The sequence below is a fragment of the Eufriesea mexicana genome, unplaced genomic scaffold (assembly GCF_001483705.2).
Source record: "Eufriesea mexicana isolate 0111107269 unplaced genomic scaffold, ASM148370v2 scaffold598, whole genome shotgun sequence".
Classification (NCBI taxonomy): Eukaryota; Metazoa; Arthropoda; class Insecta; order Hymenoptera; family Apidae; genus Eufriesea; species Eufriesea mexicana.
In genome coordinates, this window is record NW_016908752.1 from 702,907 (window position 1) to 718,284 (window position 15,378).

Consider the following 15,378-nt stretch of genomic DNA (forward strand, 5'->3'; position numbering starts at 1 on the left):
TGTCATTGAATAATTTTCAAAACGTCTCATATTTCGAAATCGGTTTGTCCAAAATAAACGAATAAGTAATGTTTTAGAAATATTTTGACGCCAGCTATATCCAATAAAAAGTATTAGTCAATAAGATTTCCTAAGGTCAAATATTCATTACCAGGATATGTCAGCCTTCGCGGTATATAACATTAAGAATAATAAGAAAATGAAATAGTAGAAAAATAGTTGTCAGGATAAACATTTTTAGATAAAAGGGACACGCTGTATAATCTGAAGTCACTGTGATCTTAATGGTTTCGGAACTATTCTGTTGCACAATCAGTTCCTGTTAAATAGCTGTTGTTAAATAAGTATGCGCAATAGATTTCGAATTCGTGGCTTATTTAAAGTAGAAAGTATGCAGCAAGTGGCGTATATAATTGGTAATTCGCTGCCGTTTTCTTCTTTTTGCGTGTATTAAAGAAGAAGTAAAAGTATAGAAAAGGAAAGAAAAAACATAGAGCCGTGGCACAGAAGTTCTACGAGACCAGGAAAGGAGAAATAAAGAAAATCATTGCCTAACTGAACTAAAAACGTTACAAAAGGAATTACTGGTAACAAGGATAGAATAAATGTTAAAGGATATACTGCCATTATATTCTATTAGACGAAGGTCGCACTGTGTGGTAAGAATAATCCGCAGAGATCCTAGTTTCAGCCAAAATACTCAAACACACCTAACTTCGAGTACCATTTCTTCGTTTCGAAATTTCGATTCGTTAGAAATAAGATGAGATTAATGGATTACATAAATCTGACGTTAATGATGTCATTTTTTCATTTTTTTTTCTTTTTTCGAGAAACAATTGACATTTTAACAATTTGGAAAATATTTTATTTTCTAGAAATTTATGAATAAATAAAGAGTTGAAGAGTTATGTCGAATGAGAGAAATTTATTCTTTTAAAGAATATTTTTAACAGAAGTATATAAAAATTAATATTTTCGTACTTTAAACTTCATATGTAAATAAATTTCATTTAGCGAAGCACATGTCTTAATGACTTATAATGAATCCGACAAATCTACGATTGTATTAAATTTTATGGGAGATATTTTAGATATCTTTAATGCACATTATTTTGTAATTTTTCTTGTGCTGAGACACGCATAGAACATAATTTTTATTATGTAATGTAACATTACACAAGGTTAATATTGTATAATATAAAAATAATAGTGTTATACGAATCCATGTTATGCAGAGAAAGAAGTGGTACAAAAAATAGTTTAAATTCTAAAACAGCATGTGTACTATGTTTTTTCTTCTTCTTCTTCTCCTATAAGAGAAACATATTTATGAAAATAATCAATAATTAGTCAAAATTAATATACCTTAATAATGTATTGTAAGATGTCACATGAAAACAAAATTATAAAATTTAATAATCGATATTAATAATATCAAGAAGATTATTTAACAATACATAAAATATTGAAGTAAAATAGTTATATTTATTAATTTATATATGATTTCTATTCATGTTAGTTATAAAATATGTCGTACTTTTATTAAATTTTCAAATTGCTAATGAAATCTCCACAATGAAGAAACTTTAGACTGGAATTGGTTAATACTACGCGAACTAGAAATGAATTTAAAATGTCGATATTCTAAAATTCCATACACAAATCTGAGACAAGACATACGCTTGCTCCAATGAAAATCATCAAATGATATACTTACGTGTAAAAATTCTCATGATATATCATTTCACCAATTTTTCCAATTTTTTAATCGTGTTAAAGCAAATTTCTGCTATAAGAGTATCTGTTATACCGGGGAAACCGATATTTTGAAATCAATAATTATAGAAGTTCGCTATTATAACAGTCCAAAACGGCGAGTATAAAACGCAAATCGCTGATACTATAATACTTAGAGACTTAGGTCACTAGGTGATCTTTGCGGAATCAATACGTCGGGACAGTTCGAACAGAACTTACCGAATACTCACGACTGTACGATTACATAGATAATACGATTGTAGGAATTCTCCTACACTTGACACCAAAGAGGTTCCCATCAAGAGACTTCTTGGAAACTTCTAACAAAGTTTCATCTCTATCCTCTGACCTAATCTCCACTGCTTCAGACTCGATAGTATGAAACTGCTTAGAAACCTTACTAATCAATTTGCTAATAAATCCAGAACGAAGTGCATCTTTCTTTCCTTTTCGTGATCTTCCTTCATTATAACTCAACTTCGATAAAGAAATTGCGATTTCTTTTATGCTAACACACTGCGTGAACAGCACTTGAATATGACTACTTATATGGGCTACTTAATTAATCTATTACCTATGTTTTATATTAGTACGAATTAATGTCTTGTTGAATTAAAAGTGGGTCAATAATAATTCAAAAACGAATATTTTCAAATAACGAAACAATAATCACGTGGCAGACAATTTCCAATTCCTACTGGAAATATTCTATAAAATATAAAATAAACGAATGAATCACTTCTGTCAATTACTTACTAAAACTGAAAATGGTTCAAATTTCTGAGAATTAAAATTTTATACTTACTAGATTATATATGACAATGTTTTCAAATCTATATCTAATAGAGCAAAACTAGCATTATTATGTGAACTGTATTATGATTTGTTAAAGAACGAAAGGCACGTTTATATAACAAAATTGTTGGAAATGACTAAGGATTTTAAAGTCCATTAGAGACGCTAATAAAAACAAGGATTCAGCAACAATTTATTGCAATGTTATAAAAACTCAATACGCAATATAATTTCAGCAATTATTTAAAAACGTCTTTAGTTTGTATCATTAACGTATTTCTGCCGCTTTTAATAGATTTTATCTGAAATTATTCAGGATAACGAATTTGAAATTGATAAAAGTTAACGTGATAAAACTAGTGTCTAATACGAAATTATTGAAAAAGAACGTTTAAGAATTACATGGAATTATGACAGTAGATAAATCATAAAGGATTACAAATGATAGTAAGCTATATGAAAGCTATAAATTGTATACAAAATTAAATGTATTACAAAATTTATAAATTATATGAACTACGCAAAAGGTTATGAATTATAAAAGTAATTTTTTAAAACTATAAATAATCACATTATAATAAAAATAAATGTCACATATATATATGTATATATATACAGAATTTGTATGAAATTACCGACAATCATTTCACCGACAATGTTTACAAATCTAACCTAATCCAAACCTAAACCAAGCTGCGAGGAATATACAGAACTGAATTTCTTAAAAGCATTGGCACACAATGTAATTTTGTAATTCTACAATTCTTGTTCAATAGATAGTTATTACGATTATTTATACAATACATAGTTATTATATTGTGGATTTACAGTTATTTCTATCTAATAATTACACCTTCGTTATTACTTCACAATTCTCCGTTATTTTAAATGAACAGTTATTTCGTTATAATTAATATGTTTAATACATCATTATCAATGTCGATAAAAAGAATGTCGACGTAAACATTGTCGGTAATTTCAACATATCGATTAACTAATAATGTTGGCGAAAATGTTAGTCAAATAGTGTCGCTTAAAACATAGACGATTTTTGGTGATTTGATACAAAGCCATATATAAACATAAGTAATTTAAGTATGTACGTATAGCATATACATATATATCGTATTTTCTCCTTAGCTTTAATTTCCTGAACAACACTTTCTTTTCTCTATCCTATTTTATTCTAAAATTATAATACACATATTCATATATATAACATATACAATCATATTACCGATCAATAGCAACCAAGTAATAAAAATTTAGGGTAGAAATGTGGAAGCAAAATCGTATTCAAAGTTACACGGATTTTTAACTACGTCTGGAATTGCAAACTCTCACGTTATTTGGGAGACTAACTGTATACAAACTGTCCTGTGCTAAACTGTATTTGTATACACGGAACATCTCTATATTTAGGCTAAAACCTGTTGAACGTTATTGACAGATTCAGCTACAAGTTCGTGGATACCTAGCTAGTAAATACCTTTCTCTATCCTAAGACCCCCTTTCCCCTTTTTCAACGTAAGTATTTTATGGACGAAACCTTCCTCTCTACAATGACTCAATTTGTGTTACACACGTATTATATTTATGTTACATGTCATTCTGAATATATATTATTCTATACATGGTAAACCATGTAAACCATTACAAGGTAATATTTCCTAACAGAAACAAGCTGTTGAAAACTATTTGTCCCTTTCATTACTACAAGGATAAATTGTTCTACAGCTAAATTTGTGCCATGAGACTTACCGGCACGGCGTTGCGAAAATATCTAATGCGATATTAGAACAGGTAAACTATTATTTCTGTTATGAGTAAAAAGAAAGAAAATATGAAGAATGGTGCGTTAAATCGTTAAATTAAAAAAATATTAGTTGAAAAAGAAAGAGTAGTGAAATTGTCGAAACTATCCTTCGTGGATCTTTACGATTTTTACATGTGTTTCAAAGGACGATATTCAGAACAATTGTTTTCTCTGGCAAAATTAACAATCGGCTTTAATTTTTCAAATATACGCCGTACTATTTCTAATATTCTATGTAAAATGCAGAGTATGTAATACAGTGAAAGAAAAATTATCCCAACCTAACTCTAGTCTTAATTTGGGTACGATTAGATTTGAATCGGGCTACTCTTCTCGAACACGACACCATGCACTTTTCCTGCAGATATTTCGAAAATGAAAACTATGAAAGCAAATTAAATAAGTGCTTTGAAAATTTCAATACAATTCAGTATTTTATATAGTAGGTAAACATAAAATGGTCCGAGGAAAACTATAAAATTATGTGGACCAAATAAGATTATGGAAATCAATAAGGTGAAATTCGAAACCCATAAAAATTACCATCTTCCGATAAATGTATCATAATTTTTTGCAAATATCAAGAATGGATAAAATTTATTGCATTTTGTCCGATAAAATAGTATTTACAGATAATCTTCACCAACATCATTAGTAACGAGGGCTTTAGAATCGATATAAAATAGAACAGAATAAAAATAAAAATCGTAAAGCAATAAATTTGATTTTTAATCACTGTCAGTCTTATATTACCAAAATCAGTGGGCATAAAATGAAGATATAATCACGTCTGGAAGTGGTAAAAGTATTATGCTATCTTTGACGACCACAGAGAGTAAACACAGCTCGTATAAACAGAATAAATGTGCATATGTGCATATGTATTGCTGATCAACTTCCACATTGTTTCGCAGTAGCCACAAATCCGATACTATTTTCTTTTTATTTCGTATTTAATAAAGCTTAAAACGTTTACTTTATTTAACAAAATTTTTAACTATTTTACTTAAAAAAGTAAAATTGAAATGTTTAAATAAGTATGTTTAAATTACATTTATATAACCTTCTTTCTTTATTTAGATCATGACAAAATTTGAGGTATCATGTATATTATTAAATCCAAATTTAAATCCAAACCTATCTCAAGCTTATCCTAAACTTCCTCTAAATATATTTTACAACGATAATAAAAATATTCGAATGTTATGTATCAAGGGAATTCTTTAATCTAAAAATGCAGATAATTTCGTAGGCAGAAAATGCCTTTGAGGAGGTGAAATGAACAATTAAACAAATATTTTAACAATTTTTCTTGTTTTTAAACAAGACCTCAAGAAAGAAAATTTTTTCCACGCTGCAATAGAGCACTAAAAATTAAACATTATTTACTTGATAATATTTCCTGTATCTTGCATTCGAATATTTTCGTTATTCGCTGTAAAAATCTAGATATGTAACAGAAAACCAACTGAAATCTATGTTAAACGTTACCTAAACACATTTAGTATCAGACATACTTCTACATGTTGTGCCTCGAATTACGTTTAAATGACAATTATACATATAGGACAAAATTACTATTAACCTCGATAATAAATTTTAAAATCAGTTAAATCGATGAGTATTCCATTTTCAATAATTATTTAAAATTAACTAATTTTCAATTAAGAATTTCTGTTGTAACAATATACTATTCGTAGATTCTGGAAATTTTTTACTAATTGAAAGTTCATCTTAAATAAATATAAATAATATTACGATAAACACGTAATAAATTCTATGATCTTGTTAAACATCATACTTACATCTAAACATAACCGTATTCGCTCTAGAGCAGTATTTCCTAATGTTAGTCATATGTTCCACAAGGAAGTAATTTTAAATATTATGAATCGTTTAAAAAGTTTCGCCAACTATAATATATATTGAAAGATATTGGAAAACACTGTTCTAGAGGAAGGCATGCAAAAATCATGCGAAAACAAATTGTAACAAATTAATTGAAGAAGAGTTTTTCTTAACAAGAAACAATCAATATGCCTTTTTTCGTAACGGCGAGGAGTCACGCTTGAATTGCAACAATAAGAAAAATCAACGGTCAATTTCGATCAATTAATTTTCTTCAAACAATCGAACAATCGCATCTAAATATTCGAGCAACCGTTACTACAAATTACTTTCAAATAATCATAGATAACATTCAAAATATTACATTCGAATAAATGAAGACGCTACACAACAATTTAATATTTGACGCGATAAAACGAACTTGGCAACCATTCTAATTTCCAATTATTTGTTCTAGTTATTCGTTTAATATAATTAATTTGATTGAAAATTTTTGCGTCGGGATTATGGGTCGATATAGTTAGCTTGATCCTCATAACTTTGCAAACAAAATAATTCGCATCATTAATTTCAGAACAACAAATCCTTAATAATCTCTACTAATCTAACATAATCTCGTATCTTATAGATCTAGGCATTGATAGGAAGACCATAATAAGGAAAACAGAGCAATATTGAAGCTATAGAGGAAATACGTTTATAGCGGAGTTTCTAGACTTTAGCTTCTCAAGGCCACTTAGAATAATCCCTACTATACTGCTTGACTACACAAGATATCGTTTTCTGAATTGTATTATTCCATTTAGCTAACTGAAAAATAGAATCAAAACAATGAAGATTATCAATTCTACGACTTCTAAATATTTTCACTCGATTGTTGCTCAAATGAATAGCGAATCAGTCCGTGTCCATGAACTGAACTCTGATGTAGATAAATTGATCGATGAATACGGATACAAAACACCGCCAGTGTTATTAACTACGACCCAAAACATAAAAGTTGAAAATTAAAAAAGACACACATTCTGTATTCATAATAAATATATATATATATATATACACTACCGCCCAAAAATTTGGAGTCAAATGCTAATATTTATGATTTACGAATGAAAGCGATGTAAAAAATAATATAGTTTACTATTTACTGACTTTAATTTATTACAATTCTTTTCCGATGTATTGTCATATCTATCTTTTATTTTTTCAAGTATCGATTACTTTAATTCATTTTTATTTAATTCACACTCTTTGGGGAGTTTCGCAGAGTAGAGAACCTTTTCTGTAAATAATGATTCTCCCTCGTTAGGTGATAAACTTTTCATGACATTGAAAATTTTATCTACAGAAGTTTAGAATTAATGACAGGGAGTTACCGTATCCTATCAAGGATTCACTTGTTTGAAGAATTCCAAATAAATATAAACTAATAATTGCAAAGTAACTCTTTTGCTTTAACTTGTATGTATATAATTAAAAATATGAATATAAATAAATGTTTAAACATCCATGCTCCTTCTACTAAAAAAATTCTAGTTTCCTTCTCGTTGGACAAGTGATCTCGAACTTTTAATTTGAAGTGTATATGTTATTGAAATTTAATATAGTTGTTCCACGATAACGATCCGGGCATAGAAGACATAAACAATATTTACAGTTGAAAGGACATCGCAGAAATCCTATGTAGGAATAAAGTGTCCCCAGATGTGGGGACAATAGCAAACGAACCTTATTGTTAGTGAAAACATTTCTTCATAGAACGCTAACACTTCAATTTGAATAAAAGCTTAAAATTAACAATGAAATATAAATCAAACTATTATTGAATATTCTAATTAACCGTAAATGCAAAACCTGTAATTTTAATGTTAGATATATCAATTATCAAAAGACACTTCTTAAATATAAATTAGAGCTGGAGAATTATTTTTCCTATTTGCAAAAGATAGGTTATATGCAACTTATTATTGTGCTTATTGCACACATGCTATAATTGTACATACATATCATAAGCCTAAAATATGAAAATAGCATTTGTCGATAAAAGTGAAATTATTTTTAAATAAATATATTCTCCATTATTTCCTTCCATCAATTCCAACGTATTATAATTACAAATTAATTCTTTGTAAATAATACGATAAGTGAATTTATATAAAGAACGAGGTACATATCTTTTGACATAAATCATCTTTAGTTTAGTTACTTCTAGTTACTAGAAGTAGTAGTTCTACTGTGATGTAGAATTTTTATGTATATGACAAAAATTATAAAAATTTGAATATGTTTAACAAAATACTTCTACGTTATTCACAATAGAGAACATATCACTCGTGTCATAGTTAATAAATTTTTAATATTTAAGAGCACTATATAAAATGATATCAAGAAGAAGGAAATTACTGATAGTATAGGAGATCGTAGACAATCTGGTGTACCCAAAAATAGACACATACACATGTTAATGCAATCTAAGTGAAGTCGAAGGTAGTTGACAAGACATTCAGTCTTTGAATCCAAAAATAGACATACACATGTTAATGCAATCTAAGTGAAGTCGAAGGTAGTTGACAAGACATTCAGTCTTTGAAGGATTTATAGCGGGAGCTTAGCCTACGCGCAGTCTTGAAAAAAGATAAACAAGACTAAGCAAATTGACGTCAAATGATGGTTGGTATCTTTTTTGGATCATCCAACTATCGATTGTCACACACACGTTACTTTGAACGAGGCTAGTGAAAGTTAGAAATGACAAACAGACCACCATTTACTTTGACAGAAAACAATGTCCTAATGTGGCTACGGAATAGAGAAGGCCGGAGTATACACCTTTCAGTAAGAGGACTGTGAGTCATACTCCAGAACTTTTTAGGACATAGTTCTGTCATAAAAACACATATACTAACTAAATTTTTTATATAAAAACTATAATCTTGTATAATCTTGTAAATAAAAGCAATACAAACTGTAGCCAATTATAAATTAAAATTACCCAAAAATTAAATGCACTAAAGAGCAGTGTCCGTATCAATAACGGTGAAACGACGACTAAATGGAGTGACATACTTATTTGTATATATGTATGTCATTTCTGATATTTCTTATAAATGTTACAAAAACGTAAAGATTTATGATTGTTCAATATGAAATTATTGAAATTATAAGGATCACTGTCCATAAGAATCTAGAGACTTGATGGATTTGATCGATTCACCCATTTGTACCGTCGTTATAATGTAATTATCTGCGAATAGAATTAATACTGATTTATTGACACAAAAATTATAATACATAAGATGTTACTAACACATAATAAACTGAAAATTCATATATACTTGAACATATTAAAAATTCCACTAATATGAAATAAAAATTGTTTAATATTTTATTTATTTATGATTGTTTTACTCATTTTGGATACTTTAGTGTTATTTAGCTATCAATTTTCTTCACGATATCATGACAGAATTTAATATTTTGATAGAATTAACAATTGTAATTGTTATTGCATAATTTTGTATTTCTTAGTTTTTGTGTTAAATATTTAATACATGTTCCAACATTATAAGGTTGTTTTATATGGAAACAGATAATTGGTAAATTAAAAATCTTAGTTCACTTGTAAATTGTTACAAGCAAAAATTGTAAATAAAATGTACCAAAAAATTATTAATTTGGACCTTTCAAACGCGGTAAATTTTGCCTTACAAAAATCTTTTTTATATATCAAAAGATAATATTATATTATTATTACATTTTATGTTAATATAAATGCAAAATTTCTACATTCATCCTTAACAACAATGTTTATATCAATAAAATATAATTTTTAAGTAAGAACATGTTTGTTTTGTGTTTTGTGATTTCAAATAAGTATTGTAGAATAAACGATAAGTAATTTATTATAATCTTTGATGTCACAATGACCTCGATTCGATACTAACTAAACCACACATAAATATTCATAATCGATAAATTTTCAATGTCGATTTAGTCGAGACAGTTTGCTTTTATTTTTTATATAGAGAATTACGCCATTTTGATTCATAAAAATTAAAAATTTTGGATCTAATTGTTTCAATTATCGAATTTTATTGAATTTATTATTTTTCCGAAACATGGAAATAGAAATTGACCAATAAAAATAGTAGTCTCTTAATAATTTCATTTAAAAGAAGAAAAATTACAACTAAATTGTAACTTCAAGAAACAGAATTCAAACAAGAAATCACGTTTTAGTCTATTATTTCTCTAACAATAGAAGTAGGAAATTGAAAATTGCTAAACGATGTGTTTTCTTCCAAGAAACTGAGAATTGATATATTATTGGTTTAATTTGATTTATTCGATAAATAAATGATTATTTCTTTGATAAGTTTCAAAATAATGAGAAAACAAGTAGGTTTAAATTTAATTATTCCGTCTCACATGTAATATTAAACATTTGAAAATTAACATATTTTCAAATATTATGATTAAATTCACTTTTGTAATGAACTATGTTACTATATCAATAAAATATTTCTCTGTATAAAAAAAATAATCATAACCTGGAAATCTTACAAATCATAATCTTAAATAGAAATTTTTATTTATCGGAATATTTATTCTTCTGAAACAAATGTGGTTCTTCCTTTGGTTATTTTTTATAAAAGAAGAAAATAAAATGATTGAGAATCTAAAATATTTACATTTTAATATATATTATAATATTAATTTATATACCTAATAAATATAAAGAAATTAATTCTATTAATTATATAAGGAACGAATGTAATAAATAAATATTAACAATGGTAATTATTTCTTCCAAAGTATATTTTTTTCGATGAATTATTGAGTTCAAGGTAGCGAAATGTTTCAACGCGTATTGAATACAGATGTCCGATTATTCAACGCTAATGTTTCTTCGTGAAGTTAAAATAATGTGATATGTTAGCATTTTACATATCTCATGTCATGTTCCTTGGTTCAACGTGCTTTTTAAAACTATATACCTATAGCATTTCACTTAAAACTGAATATATTTTTACAATAAGATTCTCAATTAATTCCATTAATTCTTTTAATTTAATGAGGATAAGAATAACATTAGTAATTACAAATTATAATAAAACCAGATTATTTCTAATGTAAAAAGCAAAAAATTTGGAAAATTCAATTATAATTGTAAAATGACAAATTAGCATAAGGCATAACTTGTTATATATATACATACATATTAAATTATTTCCAATATTTTTGAAATTTTTTAGTATCTTCTTTGGAAGTATACTATACATACGCATACCTATATTGGAACTTAATATTTTCATGTACAATAAATATATACATTCGATAAACTTTTATGCGACACAATATGTTTTGCAAGAAATATTCTATTAACAAACATTATAACAAATTTTTCTCTTTAACGCTTTTACAATGCTTATCTTGGATTGTGCTAAATAATTATAGTAGATAAATATATGTATACTATTATGTATACTATTATACATTGTAAGTAATATTCATTATAAATGCGTTTGAATCAAAACATTAAAATTCAAACCTTCCATCATATTGCACAGTTATTTTTGGTATGTTTAATATATATTAAGATATTCAATCGTTACTTTTTATATTCATTACTCTGTATAGCACATGAATTAATAAAACATGTATTCTCTATAAATATCCTCTACATTTTGTAACACAAATGTAATTTACATTATTATCAATTTAACAAGTTAAATATTCCTGTATTACCTAGGAATATAAATCAATATAGTTCCCATTTAATTAAGTTCTAGTTCCTATTTGATTGAATTAAATTCAATAAGTTTCTCACTGCAAAAACAATAAAAAAAGTGACTAATTCGTCTTTAACATATTCATCTGATGCATTACTAGTTTTGATTTTCAATTCTGTAATTTTGTTTTCATACATTTATATGCTTTTACTTATCAATTATAACAATTTTTTTCAGTACCCTGCATAAGCAATTTTATTATAATTTTCTTAATGATATTTTACTTTGTACTTTATATACTCATGAAAACAAAAGCACGAAAGAAAAAAAGAACTTACAGAAAAAATACAAAATAAAATCGTACATTTTGGGATTTACACTCTGTTTATAATATAATATAAATATAATAATATAATATAAAAATTAATCAGACAATAATTGTAATTCTTATTTTGGTGTCATAAATATAACCAGCACTTTTATATGAATAACAAAAAGTGAATGTTTTGATAAATTGCTGTTGATGATTAGTAATATCGTGAAAAGAATATGATTATCCATAATCAATACTATGTATAGTTTATCTTTCCTTAGAGTAAGTACATAATTTTTACCAAAATTTTGATAAAAGAACATATAAATTGCGTATAATCTAATCAGCGCAAGCTTATCTTATCATATAGATAAATAACTTACAAATTTTAGTAACTAATAAAACCTTTTAATCGGATCTGGTAATTGAGCAATTAAAAAAAGATTTAAATGTACCTTTTTTCTATTTATGTTTGTAACAATGAATGAGCGAGAATAAATTAAAACACATATTCATTACATTTCTTATTATTTTATGAGTTAAAAGATTTTTATGTTCTATTATTTTGAAATTATAATACAAATAAAATAAATCGTTTTCTATATAATGATAATATTTATAAATTTTTTGAAACTAAAAATATGAATATATTGATTAAAAGATTTTACTTTATCGTGTCATTCATGATTCATTGATACCATTTATAATCTGAAATAATATCTTAAAATGTGTATATATATATATATATAATTATATATACACATGTAAAATTTCAAATAGTTAGAACTATAATCTAAACCGCACAAAGAAACTGATTTTAGCTGTGTACACATCCAATAAATGGAAATATTTTTATTTTGTTTCAAAAATATCATAATATGATAGTTGTTACTTATGTATTTTAGAAAATATTAATGCTGTAGCAAGGAGTTTTGTTGTATTTATATGTTTGAATGGATTATACGCTTATTCCTATTTGATATCTTTATCTACAACATTCTGTCATTTCTGTTAAAAATAAAAGAGAAGTTTGATGAATTCCAAATACATAACCAAAATAAAGAGATAAATATTATATTAATGTTAAATGTTAATACCTTTACTTACAATACTTTAAATTCTATTCATCCTTTATTGCAAATGTATATGTTACACAGAAATAAAGTTCATTATGTAGCTTTCTGTAATAATTTAGTATAATAATTTAGTATATCAATATGACATATAATACAATTAATTTTTTGAAAGCTATCTTTATATGTTTATGGAATTCTTTCTATACCATAGAAAACTGATGTACTTTTTTGTTTAAATATGTCATTCTATGTTTGTTACACTATTTTGTTAATATCTTAAGCAGATAATAATTTATATGAAAATTTACTTTTATCGATAACATGTTCTTTGTTTTTAGTGATTGAATAATAAATTTTTACGTAGTTTTACTTTTGCTTAAAATAATCATATATTGATATTTATTTCATTATGTACCTAAACGTTCCAATAAAATAAATTCATAATTCATTTAATTATAGCATATGCAATTATTGATATACAAAAAATATGTATACAGTTTTTAACACTTACGACGTTTTGGTAAGTAATAAGAACTTGCTTGTTTTTCAATTACAAGTTTGTCTATGTAACAAAATATATAGGAAAAGAACACTCATACAAACACAATAGTTAATATCATTGGTACCATGTTATGCAAATACACACACAAATAACACAATATATTGTCACAAAACACCGGTTTCAACATTTGAAATTTACAATCACGAAACGAAGTCGATCGTATCGCTGTCCGACAAATACTAACCGGTGAGTCAGTGCGCCTGTCGCAGAAACTCCTATGATAGCGTGATACGTCAGACTTACTCAGAACATGCTCTTCATTTGTAATCGTTCAAGAATGTTATTCCTATTGTATCTTTTATACAATCATCAGTTATTATATTATTTTTTATTTTGTATGTCCAGTTTTCCTGAACACCCGTAACCTATACGTAACGAGAGTTTGTAGCGAAAAAGAGACTAATTTTATTTTATTTATATTTATTTTCATGTTACTATAAATGGTAAAGTTACAAATGTGACAGTTTTCATATTTCAAGTTGGTTATTACCTATATTGCAACTGTATTGCTATAGTAGAATAGAAAGATGACATTTAATCTAGAGTTATTACGGAAAAATGTATATGCAAGGATATCTGAGGAAATCAATGAATGAAAATTTGTCTCGGCAGTAAAGATATGGACACGTGAGCTTGTATATAACCAATGTCATCGTCTCTAACGGTGTCGTACCGATAAAGCCAGTAACAGGTGGCACTTTTACGCATTGCTGCACTTAACGCGCTGAAAACGATACGGTAATTCTTAGGATATTTTTCAGTTATGAAGTAAGTACATCACGTTTACAGTATATATGTTATATATTTACAATCATTGTTACCGTAATTTTTCGGATATTACCAACAGTAAAAATTGCAAAAACCGTAAATACATTTACTATGCGTTTACATCTAATAGGAAAATATGATTTTCAAGAAACTTTTTTAAAAAAATTTGATATCCATCAAATTTTCATGAATTTTGATAAAATTTTTAATTATGTTTTGTTTCAGTCAATCAGAAAACACATTTTGAATATCAAATAAAATGTTGAAATATTAAAGTTGGCAATATGCTTTTAAATCACAAATTGTAGTATAATAAAATATTGAATTAATAAGGGGACCATATTGGCACATGAAAAATGTATGTTTTATCGCAGCTATTATTTTCTTAACACTTATCCATTGTGAATCATATGTCTATGGAATGATGTTCTTCTATGTGTAATATTCGTTTATATTTGTCACGCGTTACATGTCGGTTTATAAATGGATCGATAGTGTATCGTTTAAGTACAAATGCAATTTATTAAATAGAAATAAATTACTTCTATATCTACGGTAAAATAGAGAATGAAGAAAAACACAAGAGTAGGTAAAATGCAATTGTTTAAAAACATATGTTTAAACTTTAAAATAAACCTTGTCAATAAAAAATGATATCAGAATATAAAAGGTAAATGGAGGAACAAAATGTTTATAAAATCATGATA

The 15,378-nt window shown here is 26.5% G+C and overlaps 1 protein-coding gene across 1 annotated transcript in view; it reads right to left on the reverse strand.

Moving 5' to 3' along the window:
• Window positions 1-13,863, reverse strand: part of LOC108545989 (unconventional myosin-Ie) — a 47,048-nt gene extending 33,185 nt beyond the window's left edge. The window contains exon 1 of the mRNA XM_017897887.1: window positions 13,853-13,863. The gene's annotated coding sequence lies outside the window, so the exon portion shown is untranslated. The remainder of the gene's footprint in view (window positions 1-13,852) is intronic.
• Window positions 13,864-15,378: the final 1,515 nt, after the last annotated feature.